Below are 21591 nucleotides of genomic sequence, written 5' to 3'. Positions count from 1 at the left end.
GTGAGACCTTGCCAAATAAAATACAGGTTAAAAAAAAAAAGGACGTAGAATGGTAGAGGAAGTCACTTAACACTGACCTCTGGCTCTGCAAATGTACAAATGGGACACTGGAGCACATACATGTGTGTGGACACCCCCCCCCCAACAAATTTCCATATGACTTGAACATTCTTGGATATGTAATTAAAAATGTTTGCATATCCATGTTTATTGATGCACTATGTATAACTGGTAAGCAATGGAGCCAATCTAGAAGTCCACCAACTGATGAATGAATAAGGAAGATGTGGTGTACACACACACACACACACACACACACACACACACACACACACACTGGAATTTTATTCAGGCATAAAGAAAATAATCAGACCAGGCGGTGGTGGCGCATGTCTTTAATCCCAGCACTCAGGAGGCAGAGGCAGGAAGATCTTTACGAGTTGGAGGACAGGCTCAAAAGCTACATTATGTAAATAAAATTCCATGCCAGAGGACAGGCTCTAAAGCTACATCATGTAAATAAAATTCCATGCCATCCTTCCCAGCAAGACTATCATCAAGAAAGCAAGCAAGCAGACAAACAAACAAATAAACAACAAGAACAACAACAACAACAAAAAGACAGCCAATGTGACTTGCCTTAAATCCTAGCACTTAGAAGGCAAAGGCAGGTAGATTTCTTTAAGTTCAAGGCCAACATGGTCTATATAGTGAGACCCTGGCTCAAAAACAATGATAAAAAAATAAATACACCCACCTACAAACAAAAGTACCACATGATTCAGTTATACTACTCCTGGGTCCTATCTATCTATCTATCTATCTATCTATCTATCTATCTATCTATCTATCTATCTATCTATCATGAAATAATACTTTATTAATAAGGAAGAACAGAATCATGTTGTTCCTACTGGATATCATTATGTTAAACAAAAATAAACTAGACTCAGAGAGGCAAGTATCACGTATTTTTTCTCGTATGTGGATTTTAGGTAAGAGAGAATACATGATAATAAAAAGGGGACTATCTGTTAGGAAAGAGAAAAGGGCTCAGGAGGAGAGAGGATAATAGAAGGTAATGGGGGAAAATATGATCAAAATGTTTTCATATAAGTAAATGTTTCATTTTAAGCATGTAAAATGCTTAAAAATCTACTTAGTTTCTGTGTTTGGACATCAGGGAACTTTCTCCCAATACCATGCGTGCTGATCTTTCCATCACTCACTTAGATGAGTCCACATGCAAGTTACAAATTACTTTTTATCAATTACATTGACTGCAGAGATCAATTCTCATAGTTATGAACATGTATCAGGTGTTTAATATATGACAGTAACACCATGGAATGCTTATAAATGGGAACATAATGATTTACCACACATTCTACAGATACATGAGTATCTATTATATACTGGCCATAATCTTTCATGCTGAGCATAAATAGTAGATAAAAGTTACATATTAATTTCATTACAACCCTAGTGCCAGTTAAACTCCATAAATATTAATTCAATACCTATGAGAGACATTATTCCAGGTATGACAGCGAACCCAGAGATGAACACAGTATAGTCTATAAGCCTTCTCTGGGAGGACATTTTATCTATATAATAACAACTAAAATAAACATCAGGAACACTGGATATTAAGTGCAATGATAAAGACACAGATACTCTGGAGGATCAATAGACAGAACATAGATGATTTGGGGGTAGAGGGAGACACGGGCAGACATCAGAAAACATTTCTTGATGGTAGTATGTAGATGGTAGTATGTAGAGAGGTAGTATGTAGAGAGGTAGTATGTAGATGGTAGTATGTAGAGGGTAGTATGTAGAGGGAACAAGGCGGAACGTTAATAGATGGGGATTCCCAGGAAAAGTGGAAGTACATCCGACAGGACACCAAGAACAAAGTGAGAAAGGCTGGGTATCGTGCAGAATTTCCCTCCTCAGACATCATTCAGTTTCAAATGTAAAGAAAGACATGGTCATAGTGTGAGTGGCCTTAGTAGTTGGGAAAATGAATTTAAAGTACTTTAATGATTCCTTAATTTTTCTGAAACATTTTTACTAAGTATATTTTGTAAAATAATTGAAATTTGTGATTCTTTTCCTTCTCATAAGAAATAAAACCTTGACTACCTCACGAGCATGCTGACAGAAGGCAGAATATCAATGAGCCTACCACTGTATTCTATATGTGAGAATAAACAAGATAATGGGTAAATCCCAAGAGTCAGCACAGCTGAAGCAGGCCTAAGGGTTAAAGCAGTGGTTATCAACCTGCGGGTCTTAAACCCTTTGGGATCGTATATCAGATATCATGAATATCAGATGTTTACATTACAATCCACAACAGTAGCAAAATCACAGTTATGAAGTAGCAACAAAATAATTTTATGGTTGGGGTCACTACAACATTAGGAACTGTATTAAAGGGTCAAAGCATTAGGAAGGCTGAGAATCACTGGGTTAAAAAAACAGCATCCTTCAAACTCTTACCACCAGGACTACAACAAGTGGTTCCCATGTAATAATACCCCCTTTCATCAAGGAGTTACATTTAGATTAGGGAAACTGAAGGCTCATGGAAGTTAACTGCTCAAGGTGATGAAGCTAATAAAATACAAAGACTAGCTCTGAATCTAGGCCAGTCTGATCTCCAGTTTTCCCTACTGTTCACTCATACTTACAGTGTACAAAGCAAGTTAAAACAGAAAAATCATGATACGTGCAACAATAAAGGAAATATTAAAAACGAATTTTAGAATGGCTTAGAAATCAAGATCAGGAGATAACAAATTTAGGAATGCATCTTAATCCAGCTTGAACAGTGATTATTATAACACATATCTCACTTAAGAACATCAAGTAAGCAAAATTCTAGCTTTTATGTGTCTACTAAGAAGAAAGCTCCAAGAGAAAATACTAAGGGTATCTGTATTTCCTGTACTTGAAACTAGAACATGACTGATACACAGGAGTATTGAGTTTTGTTAAGATCACAAAAAAACCATGTAAGAGGATTTCTCATTTGAATACATAAAACGTTCAGAAATAAAAGATAGCAAAACAATAAATCTAAAACCATTAAACTGGTAGCCATTAACTACAAAGCAGAAACCAAAAAACCCGCTACCACCAAGGAAGAAGTGAAGCTGCCTGTTATAAAACACTAGCGTCAGCTTCACAGGACAGGGTAAACAAGAGGAAAGAGGCAAGTCTGCGGGTGATCAAATTTCAGTGCGATGGTCTTGAGAACTCTGGCCTACTGTTTTAATGTTTCAACCTGCTCCAAGAAGTGCATGCAATGCTGCTTTAAGGAAATAAAATGGTTACTTACTCCAGATACTCTAAAAACAATCAACAACAACTGTATTATCGATGGCAAGCAGTGAAATGAAAACCTAAAATTTATTAACTTAAAGAACCAACAGTATGTTTACAAATAGGTTTTCTTTTCCCAATTTTGTCACTGGGAACATGTTAAAGAAAAAAAAAGCAACACTAGGCAGTTAAGGGGAAAATCTCTCAGAAGAAGATAAGCCTTTCCACAGAAATACTTCTTGAGGAGAAGGAACGGGCTACCCAGGCTTCCTTCTCTATTTTTCACCAGTGTATCTAATAATTCTTCTTTGATGGGACAATGCATAACTGTCAGTTATCACAAAACATCTTCCTGATATGTACTTTCTATATTGCTTTCTTCTCAACAGACAGTTCTTCAAGCTGCACGAGTCTTTCCAGTGCAATTTGTCTTGTTCCTATTACACTGCATGTCTTCCACGAATATCTTCAGGATCAATTTAATAAACTCCTTTGCTTTCCAAGACTGTTCCCCAACGGCAATAGCAATATTGTACCTCAACCAATATTATGACATTATTTTCTCTCTTTCTCATTTAGTTCTATCATCCTTCCATATTTCAATTCCTAACACCATGGTTAATTTTTCAGAGTGATTACATCTAGTATATTGCATTAATGTAGAACACAGTGACTACTTTCTCTCTAGTCAATTATCCCCTTGGTGCAGTGCACATGGTCTTGACTTTCTATCAACAATCACAGACAATATTTTGCCTTATCTTTAAAAAATTAACTACTGCAGCAATTTAGTTGTCTTTCAAATACTGATTTTAGCATCTCAGAATTTTTGTTATTGGTGGTGGTTCTGGGGATGAAAGGGAAGTCCTTTCATATGAGGCAAGCACTCCCACTCCCCCACTCAGCCATATTCTCTGCCCAGCAGACTGATTTATTTATTATTTATTTTTGATTTTTTAAAAAATATTTATTTATTTATTTTATTATGTACACAATATTCTTCCTGCAGGCCAGAAGAGGGCACCAGACCTCATTACAGATGGTTGTGAGCCACCATGTGGTTGCTGGGAATTGAACTCAGGACCTTTGGAAGAGCAGGCAATGCTCTTAACCGCTAAGCCATCTCTCCAGCCCTATTATTTATTTTTGAGATGTGGCAGACAGTGTATGTCTGGCTGGACTGGAACTCAATGAGATCTGCCTTCCTCTGCCTCCTGAGTGCTGGGATTAAAGAGATGCACCAACATATCTAACCAGGCTAATTTATTTTTATTTTTCCTGTCAGTACCGATGATCAGACCCCAAATCCAAGAGCTCATATTATATATAGTAGGCAAGTGGTCTATCATTTAGCTAAACTTTCAGTCTAAGAATAATTTGTTTCTTCTCTATTGAAAATAGATTTTTCTCAAAAAATACATATTGATTAGTTTTCCTTCTCTGCCCAGACTTCCAAGTTCCTGTCCTCCCATCTGAATCTACTCCCTTTCTGTCTTTACTAAAAAACAAACAGGCATCGCATCTGAGGAATAATAAAATACAACATAGCAGAATAGGACAAAACAAGAAAAGGAGCCACACACACACACACACACACACACACACACACACACACATATTAGGACACAGGAATCCCATAAAACCCCCAGACCGGAAACCATAACATGTACACAAAGAAAAAAAAAGCACCGAATCTCCAAAGATGCATTGAGTTCATGTTGTCTGGACCATCTACTGCTGGGCATGGGGCCTATCCTTATGAGTGGTTTGTCTCCCCAGTGAAACTCCTTCAGAGAAAACTAATTTTTCATTTGCAAGTGGCTATCAATTGGAGACAGCTTGTGGGTCAGGGATGAGGGCGCCTGTCCGCTTCTCTCTTTAGCTCTAGGCCCCCATCTAGTGCACATCTGTGTAGGCCCTGTTGATGCCGCCACAGTCTCTGGGAGTTCATATGTGCGCCATATATGTGTTTCTAGGACTAAGACTGATTTATTTAAAAAAACGTTCACATTAAGGTAAAAAAAATTATTTTCATGTTTAGTTAAAATGTTTACTACTGTGAGTACAAACTGTGACTAGAAATACGCGCATCTAATATTGGAAGACAGTGCGATTTCAGGTTCAACACATCCTGCATTTAAAAAGGTTGAGGTTTCAGAAAGTAAGGTCCAGCAAACATGTACTCATATGCCGTGCTGCTTTACAAGGGAAGCCACAGAATCAAACTGTTGTTCATTACCACTTCAGATACTGCTTCTTGTAAAAAAGAAAAAAAAAAAAGCAGAATACAGAAAAGCAGAAAATTCTGTCTTATTCACCTTTTGTTCTTTGTGAGTTATTTTCTCCTTACTCAATATGTGAGCTGTACCCATCATCCTTGTGCCATGCCATAAAACCATAAATAGACCTCAGTTTTAAATCAGTGACAAATTCAATTAAATTACGGGGGGGAGGGAGCAAGGAAAACGCATCTTTCATAAACGCCACACATAAGTTACATGATAACGATATTTAGGTTGACATTGTTATCAGGCACGGGGCAAATCCTTCAGTCCTAAAGTAACAGGTCTAAGTATGTAACATACTAATTACATCTATTAACGTAACATCAAATTTGAGTACTGCACTATGATACCCTTTCCCTTTGCAAAAATGAAAATGCCTCGTAATTTATGTGAACCATTCTGTACGCCAACTAATAAACTTTCTCCTTTACTGAGTGGGTAAAGAGTTCCTGCTTCCATGTCTAGGCAGAGACCAAACTAGTTGACTCAGTGAAGAACACACTTGACTAGGGTCCAAGAGTGGGCACCTCACGAATCACATAACAAAGTATGGAGTCTTGCAGAGAATTTTAACAAGGTGTCTTGAATTCTTTGGGGAAAGCATTAAAAAAGTCTTGTTGTGGAGAAATTTTCCATATCATACGTAGAGAAAAAATACAAAAATTTAGATCGTGGCCTGGTGATTATCACAGCTTGGGGGAAGAACCGAACTTGTGACCCCCAAGGCTGTAGGAACTATCTCTGAGAATGGCACAAACCAACACCTTGTCTTGCTCTCATCAGCACGGGAAGTGGCTTGGACACCCCCCAAATATCATTCTACTCCACAGGAAGTGAGTTATGTTCCCCCCTCCCCTATGACAGCATGTCTCCCTTCCCCCAGCCGGAAGTGAGGCGCCCCCATTCAGTGGGCCTCAAACCAAGACAAACCAATAACAGCAGCAGCAAAAGAGGGATGATCTTCAAAGGGGGAAGGACATCTCGACTCTGGCCACCCCCAAGCTCGTCTTGCTTACTGACCTGCTGACGGTAGGGGCAGGCAGAGGCCTGGGGACTAATCAAAGTCCCTTGCACAGAGGACAATTCCCTCAGCCCCTCTCAATCGCCTTCACGCTTCACTCCGTCGTCTCACAGCTTGACAGAAATTCCTCCGCAGAACTTTATTTTGGTGTCTTTTCTTACTCTTTACCTAATCACTTAGTCACCTCCAGATAGTTAACTCCTCTTATCGTGGTTATATTTAGAATTGTTCCGGTAAGGAGAGACGTGAAAAATTATACCCGATACTTTCAGAGAAATTGAAGGGATTATTTTGTCCAATGCGGCGAAGGACTACGTGACTACGCAAGGTGAGACTAACTTTCGCGAAGGTTCTTGGGAAATGTAGTTTTCTTTTTCATAGCTCAGGCTCTCAAAAATAGTGGGACTTAAATTGGTAATTATAGTGTACGTTAGTCTTTGAGAATACTTATTCTGTACTTTCCGACTGGCTGACAAGGTGATTAGGCCCCGAAAAGGTCCAAAACTGCACTGTTAGTTTCCACTGGCGTTTAATTGAATCCAAACTCCCCGTCACGTGGGCTCAAGGTCCCGGTTGACACGCCCCCTAGTTTTGGACCCGCCCATCAACCAATCAGACCTTCTCTAGGTCTTATTCTCCGGATATTGGCACCCCGGGAGGCGTGGCCTCTTGTCAGCTCCTCCCTTGGGGTTGAGTGGGGAGCTCGGAGACACCGAGGTTTGGTGCGCGCTCCCGCGCGCTATCTCTAGAACTGAAGCGGCCGAGTGTGCGCGCGGCGGGGCGGCGTGCGGGGTTGGGAGGAGCGAGCAGACTGGTAGGCTGGGCGGACTGCGAGAGGCCGGGAGCGCGCTGTGGACTCCGCGGCCGCGAGTAGTTAGTTAGTTGTGTCAGTTGCTCGGTGGCGGCGGCCGCGATCACCAGTAAGGGGACGGGACGGGCGGCAATGGTGATCATTGCAACGGCGTGTGCTCCCCTCAGGTAACGGGGGCAGGGTTGCCCATGTACTCTCCGGTCCCTTTCCCACGCGCGTAGGCTTATGGGGCCAGGGTCGCCTCGAGGTGAGGACGGGGACCTAGGGGAATCTGGACTGGGCGGCGCCGCAGGGGCTCAGCAGCCGGTGCGTCCTGCAGGGCGCGGGCTGCAGCGTCCTGGCCACCCACGCGCCCCGTGGGCGCCGCAAGCCCTTTCGTGCCCCCCGTCGGCCCAGGCCTCGCTACCCTGGCTGCCATGGTCCCGGTAGCGCGGCGCCCCCCAGAGGAGGGAAAGTTGGAACCTGGTGGCTAGGGACTTCCCGGGGCTGAGCTGCGAGGCTCCGGGGAAAGTGAAGCCTTAGGGGAGCTGGACGCGGGAGGCTGGGGCAGGAAGGATATTTGCCAAGTCTGTATGGTCATCCCGCTTCCAAACCTGGGAGGATCATGGTCAGCCTTGCAGCATCAGTCGGGACGGAACCGGTGGCTCTGTGCCTGCTCACTTCACGCTCTGGCTGGTGAGCCCCTAACGCCAGCGGACTTACTGGGTTGCGTAGGGTTTGGGATTTGGAGAGAGTGGGTCAGACAGTTTTTTTCTTTTCCCTTTGACTCAGGGTTCTTGCGACTTTCCTTTTCTCCTTCGAAGAGGACTTGCCATCTGAACTGGGTCCCCTTCTCGTCCCCCCCCCCCCCCATCTTATGCACCATCCATCCGTTGGAGATCTTGATTTCGTTCTTGGACTACATTAATGACTGCTGTGACTGCTGAGAGCATTAGCAAAGAGGAGCGGACCCCCCCCCCCCCCCCCGCAAAGTCTCATTTCTGCAGTTCGCTTTTCAAAGGACCCAAATTTAGGAATCAGAGCTGTGGAATGGAGTTATTGGAAGGCTGTTGTTGAAGGATGGAGATGAGTTAGAGGAAAATTATGATTTCATCTTTATTGGCCTTACTATAGAAAACCCAGTACATTTTTCTTTGCCTCTGTTGAATGTGGTTAGATTACACTTTCAATTAAATACTTGGCGACTTACATAAAAGACTATTTTTAGGTCACTGGATGATGTACATGAGCAGCCTTTTCACCTGAATTGGAATTGAGTGTTCTGTTCGGCAGCTTTTTTTTGTCGTTGTTGTTCAGCTACAGTGTCCCTCCTTTACCTCCCCCGATAAATGAAGCGTGTAGTCTAGAGAACACACATTGCTCTCTGCAAAGTGGAAAAAACAAAACAAAACAAAACCCAGAAAGCCGAAATTTGAATTATCCACAAGGGTAAAACTTTCCATGAGCAATCTTGGATACCCACTTCATGATGGCTTCTTTTGTAATCTCAAGAGCATTTTAGATCTTGCAATTCACTGGCTACCGTAATTACTTTCCAGAATGCTTGGCACTTCTTTGGTGACTTTTTCAGTAAACTATAATTGCCGGTGAGGTACATGAGGTACATTTTCTTGGCTTCTAAGATAGGAGTTAGTAGCCTTATCAAAGAGATTAACAGTTAACAATGGAAACAGCGTTCATACCACTGCCAGTGAGTTCTGGCTATGACCAGCTCACAAACTATGTAAAAAACAAACATCCCCTTCCCATAGATGTCAGAGGGGAAGAAGAGAAAATATTTTATCATGTCTCTATTTTGGAGAGAGTAACATGACTATGTTATGAGGGGAAATTGTTAGATTATTTTCTTTCAAGCTTTTTGGTTGGCAGTCCTCCTTTCTCCCACCCCATGGAGGAACCCACATTTCTGTTTGGCTGCTTTCCAGTGTTGTGAGATGTGTTTTGGTGAGAAGCAAAGATAAGCTTGCTCTGAGTTGTTCGGGTGCTGACTATTCTAGTAGTAGTGCAGAGAAACTTCCACAGTAGTGTTTCTATCCCATTAACATTCTGTCAGAATTCATTTTAAGAGTGTCCTGAGGCCCATAAAGAAATAATGCCACTTTATAACTGTTTTCTGACAGTCACATTAAAGATTGTTCCTGAAATACCTTATATGTATATGCATATAAACATTTATCTTTGTACATTTATGGTAATGTAAATATTTAAGTCTGAGAGCTTAAAAACTTTTATTTGCTTGTTTGCGTACATCCCCTTTAACAGCTAACAGTGTCAACCATATTTGCCAAATAAGCATCAACCATAAATTCAGGCTTTGGCACATTTCATATAATAACTCTTCTAAATTGCTCCATGGTGAAGCATCATGAGATTAGCATTTGCTTCAGAGTGAGATTTGTTGTTGTTTTCAACTGTAATGATGTGCCGCTGTTTAAGGGGAACAGGTTCTGGGCTCTAGCTGTTTGTGTTGTAACCTGCCAAGTCATACTCTTTTTTTGTTGGATGGGTTGTTAAAGCAATTTAGGAATCAAACTGTGGCCCCTGGCCTGCCAAATATGAGTTTGAGGCTCCATATCGCTTTCGCAAATCGCCATTTTCACTGCTAATGTAGATGTGAACCTCATTTTCTCCTTTGTCTTTTACTGCGATTCCTATGCTCCATTATTAGAGCTTCAGGTACAGACTTCTTAGGGAAGAAGATTCTCCTTGGAGAATTCGAATATTCTAGTAACTTTCAGGCCAAATTCACATTTGATCAAAAGACAAGTATTTGGATGTCCTTTGAAGTGTTGGGCACGGTGGTGGGACCTGAGAATATGGAGAACGATACTCTTTTGCCAGGAGCTTACACTTTAGGAGGGGAGCTAGCTGGGAACTGGTAATTATCATACGATGTGATATATGACAGGTGTGTGCACAGGTGCCTGTGAACGAGGAAAGTACAGAGGAAGGCTTGTTGACTCAGACTTGGATTCTTGGCTGTGGGGGATGTTCTGGAATCTTAGTTACTCAAGCTAATCTTGAATAATATATGATTCAACTAAGTTCAGAAAGAAGGAACCTATTTTATCCTCGTGCTCTTGTATTAAAAAAAAAAAACCACAAACACAAGTCATGTATGTATATATGGAAAATCTACTAGCCGTGTTTTAAAAAAGTAAAAGTCAAGACTCATAAATTAACCCAGCATTTTAAAATAACATAATTTCAACATGTGATCAATATAAAACAATAATACAAAGGTATTTAACATTCTCATTTTCATACAGAGTCTTCAGAAACTGGTGGTATTTTTACACTTTAGCACATTTCAACTAAGACTAGCTACATTCACACACTCCGTTTCTATACATCAACAGCACAGCTTTGGAACAGAGGCAAATGAATCACTGATTGTAAACCAAGCTTAGGAATTTTAACTTCACCTTGAAGGCTGTGAAATTCTAGTTGAAAAAACAAAAACAGGGCTGAAGAGATGGCTCTTCCAGAGTACCTGGGTTCAATTCTGGGCACTGATATGCTGGTTCACAAACATGTGTGGCTCTAGTTTCAGGGGATCTGACACCCTCTTCTGGTGTCAGAGGACATTGAAGGCCAAACACCCACACACATAAAAAACAACAAAAACAAAGTACTTCACCACCACCTCCAGCAAACCATCCTGCAATACAACCACAGTTGGTTTAGACCTGTCATTTTGACAGAAATGAAAGCAGTATTAGAAAGGGACACAACTTGAAAGCAAGACTAGTTTAAAAAAAACTATTCCTGGTGAGAAATGGCATGGAATGTAGAGGAGAGAGTGGATGTAGGAGAGATTTGGGAAGTATTATCAGTAGGATAGGACAAATATGTTATAGAATAGAAAAAGATTGGGTTCGGTGAGATGGCTTAGTGGGTAAAGGTACTTGCTGCTAACCTATTTTCATCCCTGGGATGCACACGGTAGGAGAGAACCCACTGCTACAAATTATCCTCTCTTATCCAGATGTATGCAGTGACAATGCCTCTCATAACGGATGAATGCATGAGTAGAGAAAGACTGAAGATTAAGGATGATTCTCATGTTTGTGTTAGAAGCTCCTAGGTAGATAGGGCCAAAGCTAATGGGGAAAGTCAATCATCTATGCCAAGTAGAGCCCAGATGGAAAAACAAACGCCCCCCCCCCAAAAAAAAAACCCAAAACAGAAAAGCTGAGTGGGTTTGTTAGGGAGCTGAGAGGAGAATATTTCAAGGACTAGGAATTGGCAACCTGTGTCCTGTCATTTAAAAGGGCAAGTAAGATAAGGTTTGAATAAAGTCTCTGTGACTTGGAATTTAGGGTAATTTAGAGCAGTTAGCTACATTGTAATGCACTAAGGAAGTTGAAAGTACATGACAGCTAGGAGTTTAGCTAATTGAGAAGGATACAGTGTTTTTCTTTTTTGTTTTTCTTGACTGGGACATCTTGGAGCCCTGGCTGGCTTTTTACTAGCCAGTTGCCAAAGCCGACCTTGAACTGCTGATCTTTGTGCCTCTACCTCCCCAGCACTTGGATCACCGCCAGCATTTGTCATCACACCCGAAAAAGCACGGTGTTTGTGACCAAGGACTCTGCAAGAAAGTACAGGAAGCCAGATGCTGAGGATTTAAAGACGTTTGCTTTAAAATGTTTTAATGAATTGTCTTAGGCATGCTTATGTGGAATTGGGAAGAATCAATGGAGAGAGAGAAAACTGGTGAGCATAGAGGGAAAATGGGAGGAAGGGAAGAGGAGAGAGGAAGGAAGGAAATGAGCATGAGTATGAACATCCTGGGCACAGGTGGAGAATTTGGCCTTGGGTATCTTAGTTTGGGTTTCTGTTGTTGTAAATACTGTGACTAAAAGCAAGCTGGGGAATAAAGGGTTGATTTGACTCTTTCACATCACCGTTCCTTATTGAAAGAAGTCAGGACAGGAACTCAAAAGAGGGCAGAATCTGGAGGTGGGAACCTGATGCAGAGGTGTGGAAGAGTGCTGCTTATAGGCTTGCTCTCCATGGCTTGTTTAGCCTGTTTGGGTTTTAATTTCAGATGTAGTCAAGTTGACAACCAAGAATAGCCGTCACAAATGGAAAGTATTACTTTTCAGCAAGCAGAAGAGGTAGTAAAGGTTGCTGGATGGAGGGTAAGTAAATTTGAAACAGAGAGAGGGAAGGGAAAGAATTGCTAGGATGTCTTATGTGATTTTGATTAGCCATTAAGAATGAAAGGGCGTTGGTAGAACAGAGTTTGAAAAGAGTGTGAGTTTAAAACAACTTGCAGGAGAGACTGGAGAGCAGAGAGGCAGAGAGACACAGGCCAGGAAACTGAAGCACGCTGAAGAACTGTTTGAGGTTGGAGACCTTGCTGTTGGGCTTCTGATTGCATCTGGAGAATCTATTCAGTATTCAAGAGACCCTTATCTTACCATTGCATTCCTTGTTTGTAAGATAAACAGCAGGAGTTCAAACCTTACCTGTGAATTTCAGAGCCCAGTTTATTACCAACTTCTTTATAGATAACAGTTTGGTAGCAATACCTGAAGATAGTTAGGAAACTCAGGATACTCAGAATTGTGCGTTGTATGAAGACTTGTGGACTCTGTGATGGATCATGAGCAGATAACCTGGAGGGGCTCTCTGACTGGAGAAAAATGAAGGGCCTGAGAGGATATAGGTACCACTATTAATGCAACCTCAGCGAGCATAGAATGAGCATAAAGCTGAAGAGCTGGTAGTGAGGTGCCGTGAGAGTGCCTGCTGGCTGCTGTACACTTCAGTACTATGATCTAATCCTGAATCTAACCACACAGTGTGCTGTGATCCTTACGTGCTTGCCTTTGTCTGTTGTAGAATATTATTTTAAGGTGCGTTACTTTTGTTTATGCTGAAACATTTGTTTAATGATGCAAAGATGTTCTTGATTAAATAAAATTCACCCGAGTTAGCAAGGAGCTGACCGTAGGTTGTAAGGAGGAGCCAGGTGGTGAAGGGTTTTTAAGGAGGGCGAGGCGAAGCAAAACAAAACAAAACAAAACTTGGGAGACATGAGGAGGTGAGCTGCTTGCTATTCAGTCTCTCTGGGGAGCAGGATTCCACCCCAACCCTTGACTCTTGAGTTCTTTTGAGGGACAGAGATTTAGAGAAGTTCCTCTTGAAGCTTTGAAAGAGTCTGAGGGAACAGACTTTCCTCAGGCTGTGGCTCTTGTGGCCGAACTGCTGCTGGTAGCGGCTGAGTTGCCGTTTCTGACTAGGCTAGCTGTAGCTGAAAAGACAGCAACCATTAAAAAAGAAAATGTCATTTATCATCCCCTTAGAGCAGTGCTTCTCAGTCTTCCTAATGCTCCTCTTTCTATGCATGGTTACATTTTCCGTCTTACCCCTTCAGCAGGATATGGTTTGGAGAATGGTGAGGGACTCTGTGAGTACTGGTCCATCACTTGACAGTTTGCATTGGACATGCTATTTAACTTCTCTAGTCCTCATCACTTGACAGTTTGCATTGGACATGCTATTTAACTTCTCTAGTCCTCAGTTCCTTCATCTAAGGCAGCGTTTCTCAACCTGTGGGTCACCGCCCCTTTGCTGAGGGGGGTGGGTTTCGAAGGAGCCGCATAGCAGATGTCCTGCATTTCAGACATTAATGTAAATTACATTACCATTTATAACAGTAGCAAAATTACAGTTCTAAAGTAGCAACAAAAATATTTTATGGTTGAAGGGTCACTACAACACGAGCAACTGTATTGAAGGGTCGCAGCATTAGGAAGACTGAGAAGTACTGCTTTAAGGGAATTGAAAATGATGTTTTCATTTTTAATTGTTGCTGCCCTTTAAGCTACAGCTATCGCAGTCAGATTTGGTGACTAGCACCTTTACCCACAGATCCATCTCACCTGCCTGAGAGTATGGGTTTAAAAATGGTGTCTGGGAAAGCGAATGGTGAGGGCAAATGAATATTTAGAGGAGTAAAAGAACCGTGTATTTCCTGAAGGAGAGGTCTGCCAGCTGTGTCCTAGGACTCCAGGCAAGCAGTGTGGATAGAAGAATATAGCTAAATACAGTCGGAAAGAGACTGGATCCGAGCCGGCAGAGCCTGTAGGCCATTGCAAGCACTGGTTTACTTTGGGAGATGAATTAGAATCTTACACAGTTCTGAGCAGAGGGCTGATGTACTAGACTTACTGTGTTTAAATCTTTCTTTCTGACTGCTGTGGTGATAAAGAAGAGAGCATAGCAGCAAGACTGGCTAGGAGGCTTTCTTACAGGGTGTGGTTAACGAGCTGGGTTTGATGGCACACACCTTCAGTCCCAGCATACTAGTGGGACAGAGGCAGGAGGATCCCTTGTGAGTTTCAGGCTAGACAGGGCTGCATAGTGAGACCTGTTTCAAGAACAGTTTTTAATTAAACTGGGGCTTGAGGTATAGCTCAGTAGTAGCATGCTTGCCTAGCATATGCAAGGCCCTGGGTTTGATCTCCAGCACTGCTAAAAAAGGAATCTGATTAAGAGATGATGGTGTCCTGCACCAACCGAGGAATTTATGAAAGGTGATTAGAACTGGACTTGTTGCTTTATATTAGTGTTTGCCAACTTTAGCACTACTGATATTTTTGGACTCGATAATTCTTTGTTTTGGGTGTTGTATATTCTAGGAATTAAGCAGCATCCCACTAAATGTTAGTATCATCTCTTCAACTTGTGACAGTCAGAAGTATCTCTTAGACAGTGTGCAAAATTATTCCCATTATAAACCAGTGGCAAGTAGGTATCACCTGGTTTCCTTCAAAGTTATGCTTCATAGGCATTCTAATAGAGATGGCAATTCAGCAGTTGAACTTACCAATCTAGGTTTCACAGTAGACTATTCCAAGCCATGTATATTTGAGAGTTCTCAATATAGATTAGATTACCCGAGATATGTGTAGCTAAAGAAGAGAAGAGGTTCAAAGACTTACCCATGAATTGTTTCAGTCAGAGGTGAGGAGGAACCGTTTGGCAGTATATAGTCATAATAGGATGAATGTTATATCCATCATTAATAAATACTTATCCAGTACTCTCTATCTTCAAGATAATTGTGTTGGGGAATATTATTTTAAGGTGTGTGACTTTTGTTTATGCTGCACTTAGCTCTATGAAGATGTGGTTTTTTTTTTTTGCCTGTCTAAAACACCTGATGGTCCTAATAAAGAGCTGAATGAATGGCCAATAATGTGAGGCAGAGCAAGGATAGATAGGGTTAGCAGACAGAGAGTATAAACAGAAGAAATGAGGAAGAGGAGGGAGCAAGCAAGAGAACAAGGAGAGGAGGACATCAGGGGCCAGCAACCCAGGTACACAGCAAGCCACGGAGAAAGGGAAGAAGGAAGGGGAGTGGGGAAAATGTATAGCTCAATTTTAAAATATATATATGGCATCACCTGAAGCGGGGTACTAGTACAGTACCTATCTAGTAATGATTTAGGCGTATCTCTCTCAGGAACTGTAAGAAAAATGAGAGATGTAAGTACTTTGTAGGGTAAGGCAGGTAATCACAAGACTGAATTCTTAGTTCTCCCACTGAGTGGTTGGCAAAACTGTTGCTCTTTTTTATATCCCACTTTGTTGTATTTATTAGTTGTGAGAGATGAAGCATACTTCTGCCCTGACTGCAGTGACCCTCTCTCTGTGGAGTATAGACTATTAGCCCAGTCCCTAGCACTTAGTACATGACCACTTGTTGAAGGAAGGGATCTCAAGATTCTTGACCCGTATGGGCTCAGACATGAAGATTTAATTAGCTTGTTTGAGAAAATGTAAGGTACTAAAACCTTTAGTTGCAAGTCAGACTTAGGTCAAAATAAAATAAATCTGCATGGTGATGCCCTCATTTTAGGCCCTATAAACCCACAATTACTATCTTTCAAGTAACTCATAAACCTACCCTCCAGGAGTAGTAAAGGATTCTAATGTCAGAGGTCAACCTGATTGGGTTTGAACCCTTGACTTAGCTATTTGCTTATTGGGTGACTTTAACTTAGTTTCCCAACAATGCTTTAGTCTCCTCATTCGTAAGATGGTGGCAGTGTCCATATCTAGGCTATGGGGGTTGTGAATGAAATTAGCATGTATGTCATGCACAGAGACAAATACTTGTAAGTTACTTAAACTGTTACTCTAAAATACTGAGACTGGTATTTTAGCTTTTAGTTTTCTAGAAAATTGCGTGCTGAGTGTTAGAAAAGAAACCCTATTTGTAATTCCAGAAGAAAACACTGATAGTAACTTTCCAGAACAGTTACAGTGATGTGTTCGATTTATGGGTGATGGCTTTTTTTTTTAAACTTCCTTTGGTTCTTGCCATTTTTCTCTTCTCATTTGCTAGCAGATTGTTACTGAATGCTTACCTGGGCATTGAACATACTGCTTTCTGGGTCCTCTGGAAGCATAGCATTGTGGTTATAACTGGTGAATTCTAGGCCCAGATTGCCAGGAGTTGATTCACGTGTCTGTGCCCTTGGGAAAAGGATTTTCTTAGTTTTCTTGTGGGTCCTGATCCTTTTTCTACAGTCAAGGACCAAGAGAGTTTTTTAATGAGCTAACATTGGAAGTATAGTTAGTACAATGTATTTGTTAAATAATATAAAACACGGTATAAGTATTTTATTTAGAAGTAAATGATACTTTATAGTTTTCCGCTGATTGTCGCTCTTTTCTTTGTGTACAGTTAGGGCTTCCACTTGAATTTTCAAAGTAGATTTGGTCACCTTGTAACAAGGAAGGAGCAATGACGCAACTCTTAAATGGTGGAGTAATGGGCATCTGAAAGGATGAAACCCTGCCTTCCTCACAGGTGGGGGGCAGTAGGAAGGAAGACTTAAGGTGCTGGCCAGGCAGTAGAAAGTATTTTACTAACGCCACCCATTTCTTATCTCGACCTCTTGGGGACAGTGGTAACCATGGTGGTAAACTTTGCCATCAATATTTCAAGAAAACTCCTGGAAGTTAAAAGAGCTTGTGGGTTTCCAGACTGCATAAGGAGGTTAGCGTGCTGAGCAATGAGAGAGAGGAGGACCCTGCTGCTTGATAACCTTTTCTGATCTGTGCTGGGTAAGAACATATTTAAATCGCTTCTTTATGCTCCTTTCTGTACAAATGAAACTTGTCGAGTGGTAGCATCTGTGAGTCTGTAAACCATACCAGCAGTAGCACAGAAATATTCTATAAATGGAGTAATTTCTAATTTAGGGAGTTAAACTTTTGAATTCTTGCATTTTATTTCGTGTATTTTCTAAATGAAATGTGTAAGCAGAATTTGACTCGTATTATTTATAATAATTGTTGTTCTTTCCCCAATTCTGCCTTCCAAATGTCTAGCAAAAGAATCTTGTCATCGGAAACACTGTGTCTTATATCTTTTGCAAAAGACAACTACAGGGCTTTACAAAGGACGAAATGCTAATTCTCTCTTACCTCCTCTGGGTCTGTGTGGTCTTGTATTTCATGGTTTTGCTATCTGACTGGGCCAGCCTGAGTCCTGCTGTACACAAGCCCTCCCTCTGGCTCTCCATCCTTTTTACCTCAAGATCTGAAGTGTAGTTTGACATTATATATTACACCACACATTTAAAAAAGTAATAGCCTTTTAAAATTATTATTAATTAACTAATTTTTCATTTCTTTCAAGATATGATTTCTCTGTGTAGTCCTGGCTGTCCTGGAACTTGCCTCTAGAGTACTAGGATTAAAGGCATCTACCACTGCCCAGCATATTAATAATTTTTAAAAAGCTCAACAAGATGTGGTCTCAGCACTTAAGAGGCAAAGGCAGGTAGATCTCTTAAGAGTTCAAGGCCAGGGCTGGAGAGATGGCTCAGCGGTTAAGAGCATTGCCTGCTCTTCCAAAGGTCCTGAGTTCAATTCCCAGCAACCACATGGTGGCTCACAACCATCTGTAATGAGGCCTGGTACCCTCTTCAGGCATGCACGTAGACAGAATATTGTATACATAATAAATAAATATTTTAAAAAAAAAGAGTTCAAGGCCAGCCTAGTGTATATAGTGAGTGAGTCCCTGTCTTTTAAAAATAAGAAAAGCTTTTTCAAAAATTTGTTTCTATTTTTAATTATGAGTGTGTGTGGTGGGGGAGGGGATGGTATGTGCACATGAATGCATTTGCCCACAGAGATCAGAAGAGGATATGGGATCCCCTAGAGCTGGAGTTACAAGGGGTTGTTAGCTTCGTATTGTTGCTGGGAATTGAACGTGGGGCTTCTGTATGAGCAGTATGTACTCTTAGCTGCGGAACCGTCTCCTCAGCACTCCCTACCCTAATTAGTAACTTTTCAGATAAAAGAATTTATTGCTATAGAAAAAAATATGGACTAAAATGTAACACAGAGTAAAAGGGAATATCTGTCCTTCCATCTAGAGATAACTAGTACTAATAATTTGATGCTTTCATCCATTTTTTTAGTGTGTATACATTCCAAAATATCTAATTGATATTCTACTAAATAAAGTAGGAATATGGTTTATGTGTCGATTATAATCAGTAGAATGAGCTGACCACCCAGTGATAGGTATGTGGGAGCTGGAGTGGTTTAGGAGATGCAACTTCATGCTTAGTGGAGGGCTTCTTTTCATTTACAAAAATGGTATTTCTCTTTTCTTTTTTCACACTGCTAAACTATGTACGTTAAATGGATGTTTGAAGTAGCTCCTTTTAATAATCTGATAAACCTTTTTTTCTTGATGATTTATCATTTAAAAAAAAATCCCACCTCTCTGATGCTAAGAACTGACAATCAGAAGAACTGACAAGCATTTATTAGTAGTATAGGTCCTTGATAATTTCAGGATATGTCTCAAAATTTCTTACCAGTGCTGTCTAGTAGAACTGATATCAGCCACATATACCTAGTTTCTAGGGCTCACATTTTATTTTATTTTATTTTTTTAAAATATTTATTTATTTATTATGTATACAATATTCTGTCTGTGTGTATGTCTGCAGGCCAGAAGAGGGCGCCAGACCTCATTACAGATGGTTGTGAGCCACCATGTGGTTGCCGGGGATTGAACTCAGGACCTTTGGAAGAGCAGGCAATGCTCTTAACCGCTGAGCCATCTCTCCAGCCCCTAGGGCTCACATTTTAAATAGTACAAATAGATGAAACAAATATTTATGAGGTATCTTTTTTTTGTTGTTGTTTTTTGAGATAGGGTTTTTCTGTGTAGCTCTAGCTATCCTAGAACTCCTTCTGTAGACCAGGCTAGCTTCGAACTCGCAGAGATCTGACAGCCTCTGCCTCCCAAGTGCTAGGATTAAAGGCGTGTGCCACCACCGACTAGTTTATGATGCATCTTAATTGAATAAAAATTTTTCCACATTTTGATTTTAATTTAAATTTTTGTCTTCAAAATCTGTTGTATATTTTTCAAATACAGCCCATCTTAGTTCAGGCTAACTGCTTTTTAAGTGCTCAGTAGCCACATGTGGGTACTGTTAGCTCAGTTCTAGAACATATAATTTTTCCCATAATATGCAATAAACCATCACTTCACAGATACTCTGGAGGATTATATGAGAGTAAAACAGCAAAGCCAAGTTGCCCTGTGGATGCTGAATGCTCATCTTGCGCCTCATGAGCATTTTTTTTTAAAAAAGCTTTGCTTCAATAAAATTTTTATTTGCATATTTGTAGACCTTCATGTCACACATCTGTGTTGAAGTTGCACTTCTCTAAAAGCTAGCTGGAGATTCTACTTACAATTCTCAGAATATTCTCTACGAAGAATTCCATCTTCAAGGAATTTATATAATTTATATAACTAAGTTTTAGAAGTACACCTTCTCTAAAGTAGTTTGATACCTGAGGAAAATAGATGCTGTGGCGGCTTCCTTGGAGGGGATCCCTTCATGGTGTAAGTAGTAAATGCACACGTCCACATATTACACATGCTTTATAGTCTGTATGTACACACATCATAGTCTTATTAAAATCATAAGAATAACAACTAGTGCTAGAGATGTAGGTCAAATGGTAGAATTCTTGCCAAGCATGAACCCTGCATTGCCTATGCCTGTGATCTCAGCAGTCTCAAGATGGAGGTCAGACCAGATGTTTAGGATCATGCTCTGATATATTGAAACCATGTCTCAAAGGCAAAAATTAAAGTAATTCTCTCTTTTAAAAAATGAATTGAGTGGGGCTGGAGAGATGCCTCAGCAGTTAAGAACACTGGCTACTCTTCCAGAGGACCAGTTTCAATTCCCAGCACCCATATGGTGGGTGGTTCATAACCATCTATGACTATAGTTTCAGGAGGTGACCCCCCTTCTGGCCTCTGAAGGAACCAGGAGTGGACATGATGACCAGACATATATGTAGGCAAAATATCCATAAACATAAGTAGATCTAAAAAAAATTTACAAATGAATTGGACGTTATAAGAAATTTGTTGTCTATTGTATTTTATAATGGAAAAGTAAGAAAGTAAGTTTTTTTGTTGTTTATTTTAATTTTAATCTTTTTGCTTACTTAGATACAGTTTGTTATGTAGCCTAGACTGCACTAGAATCTTTGCAAACTGCCCTTAGTTTTGCAAGTACTGGGTCCACAGGCATGCATTATCATTTCTTTCAAAAGAGGACTGTTAAACAATTTTTGGTTTTAATTTAATTTTTAACTTGTTGCATAAAAATCCTGTAATATTGATAAACTGCATTTTGTTCTATTATAGAGAACATACAAATTCATTGGAGGCCAAAATGGTGGCTTCAGAGTAGCAACATTTTAAGTACTCAGAATATAATTCTATTCTTCAGAAAAAACCACAAATATGAATTGACTTTCTTATTTTTATAATAATACCTCCTCTGTGAGCTATGCAGCACTTCAGAAATTTTTAAAGTAAAACAACAACCTAATGCAGAGCCAATAATAATATCCACCGAGGAGAGCATTTGAAAATGTTCATGAAAACATTAGCTTTTTCTAGCATCAGCTAGAAGGGCTTATAACTGCCTACTCACTGAGTCATCTGCAGCAACTGAAAGTTCGGATGCTTCTCATTTGTTAGTGGTTTCTTTCCTTCCTTTTTTTTCTCTTTGTCCCTTCGTCCCTCCCTTCCTCCCTTTCTGCCTCCCTTCTTC

At 40.6% G+C, this 21591-nt stretch overlaps 2 protein-coding genes across 3 annotated transcripts in view; one reads left to right on the top strand and one right to left on the bottom strand.

Moving 5' to 3' along the window:
- The window catches only part of Hmg20a (high mobility group 20A), an 85096-nt gene extending 78166 nt beyond the window's left edge, over positions 1-6930 (bottom strand). Inside the window, exon 1 of the mRNA XM_038323292.2 lies at positions 6639-6930. The gene's annotated coding sequence lies outside the window, so the exon portion shown is untranslated. The remainder of the gene's footprint in view (positions 1-6638) is intronic.
- Positions 6931-7487: 557 nt separating this feature from the next.
- The window catches only part of Peak1 (pseudopodium enriched atypical kinase 1), a 218971-nt gene continuing 204867 nt past the window's right edge, over positions 7488-21591 (top strand). For both annotated transcript variants that reach the window (XM_038322797.1, XM_038322798.1), the window contains exon 1: positions 7488-7617. The gene's annotated coding sequence lies outside the window, so the exon portion shown is untranslated. The remainder of the gene's footprint in view (positions 7618-21591) is intronic.

This window comes from Arvicola amphibius, chromosome 3, assembly GCF_903992535.2.
Source record: "Arvicola amphibius chromosome 3, mArvAmp1.2, whole genome shotgun sequence".
Taxonomy (NCBI): Eukaryota; Metazoa; Chordata; class Mammalia; order Rodentia; family Cricetidae; genus Arvicola; species Arvicola amphibius.
This window is presented reverse-complemented; position numbering and strand designations above follow the sequence as displayed.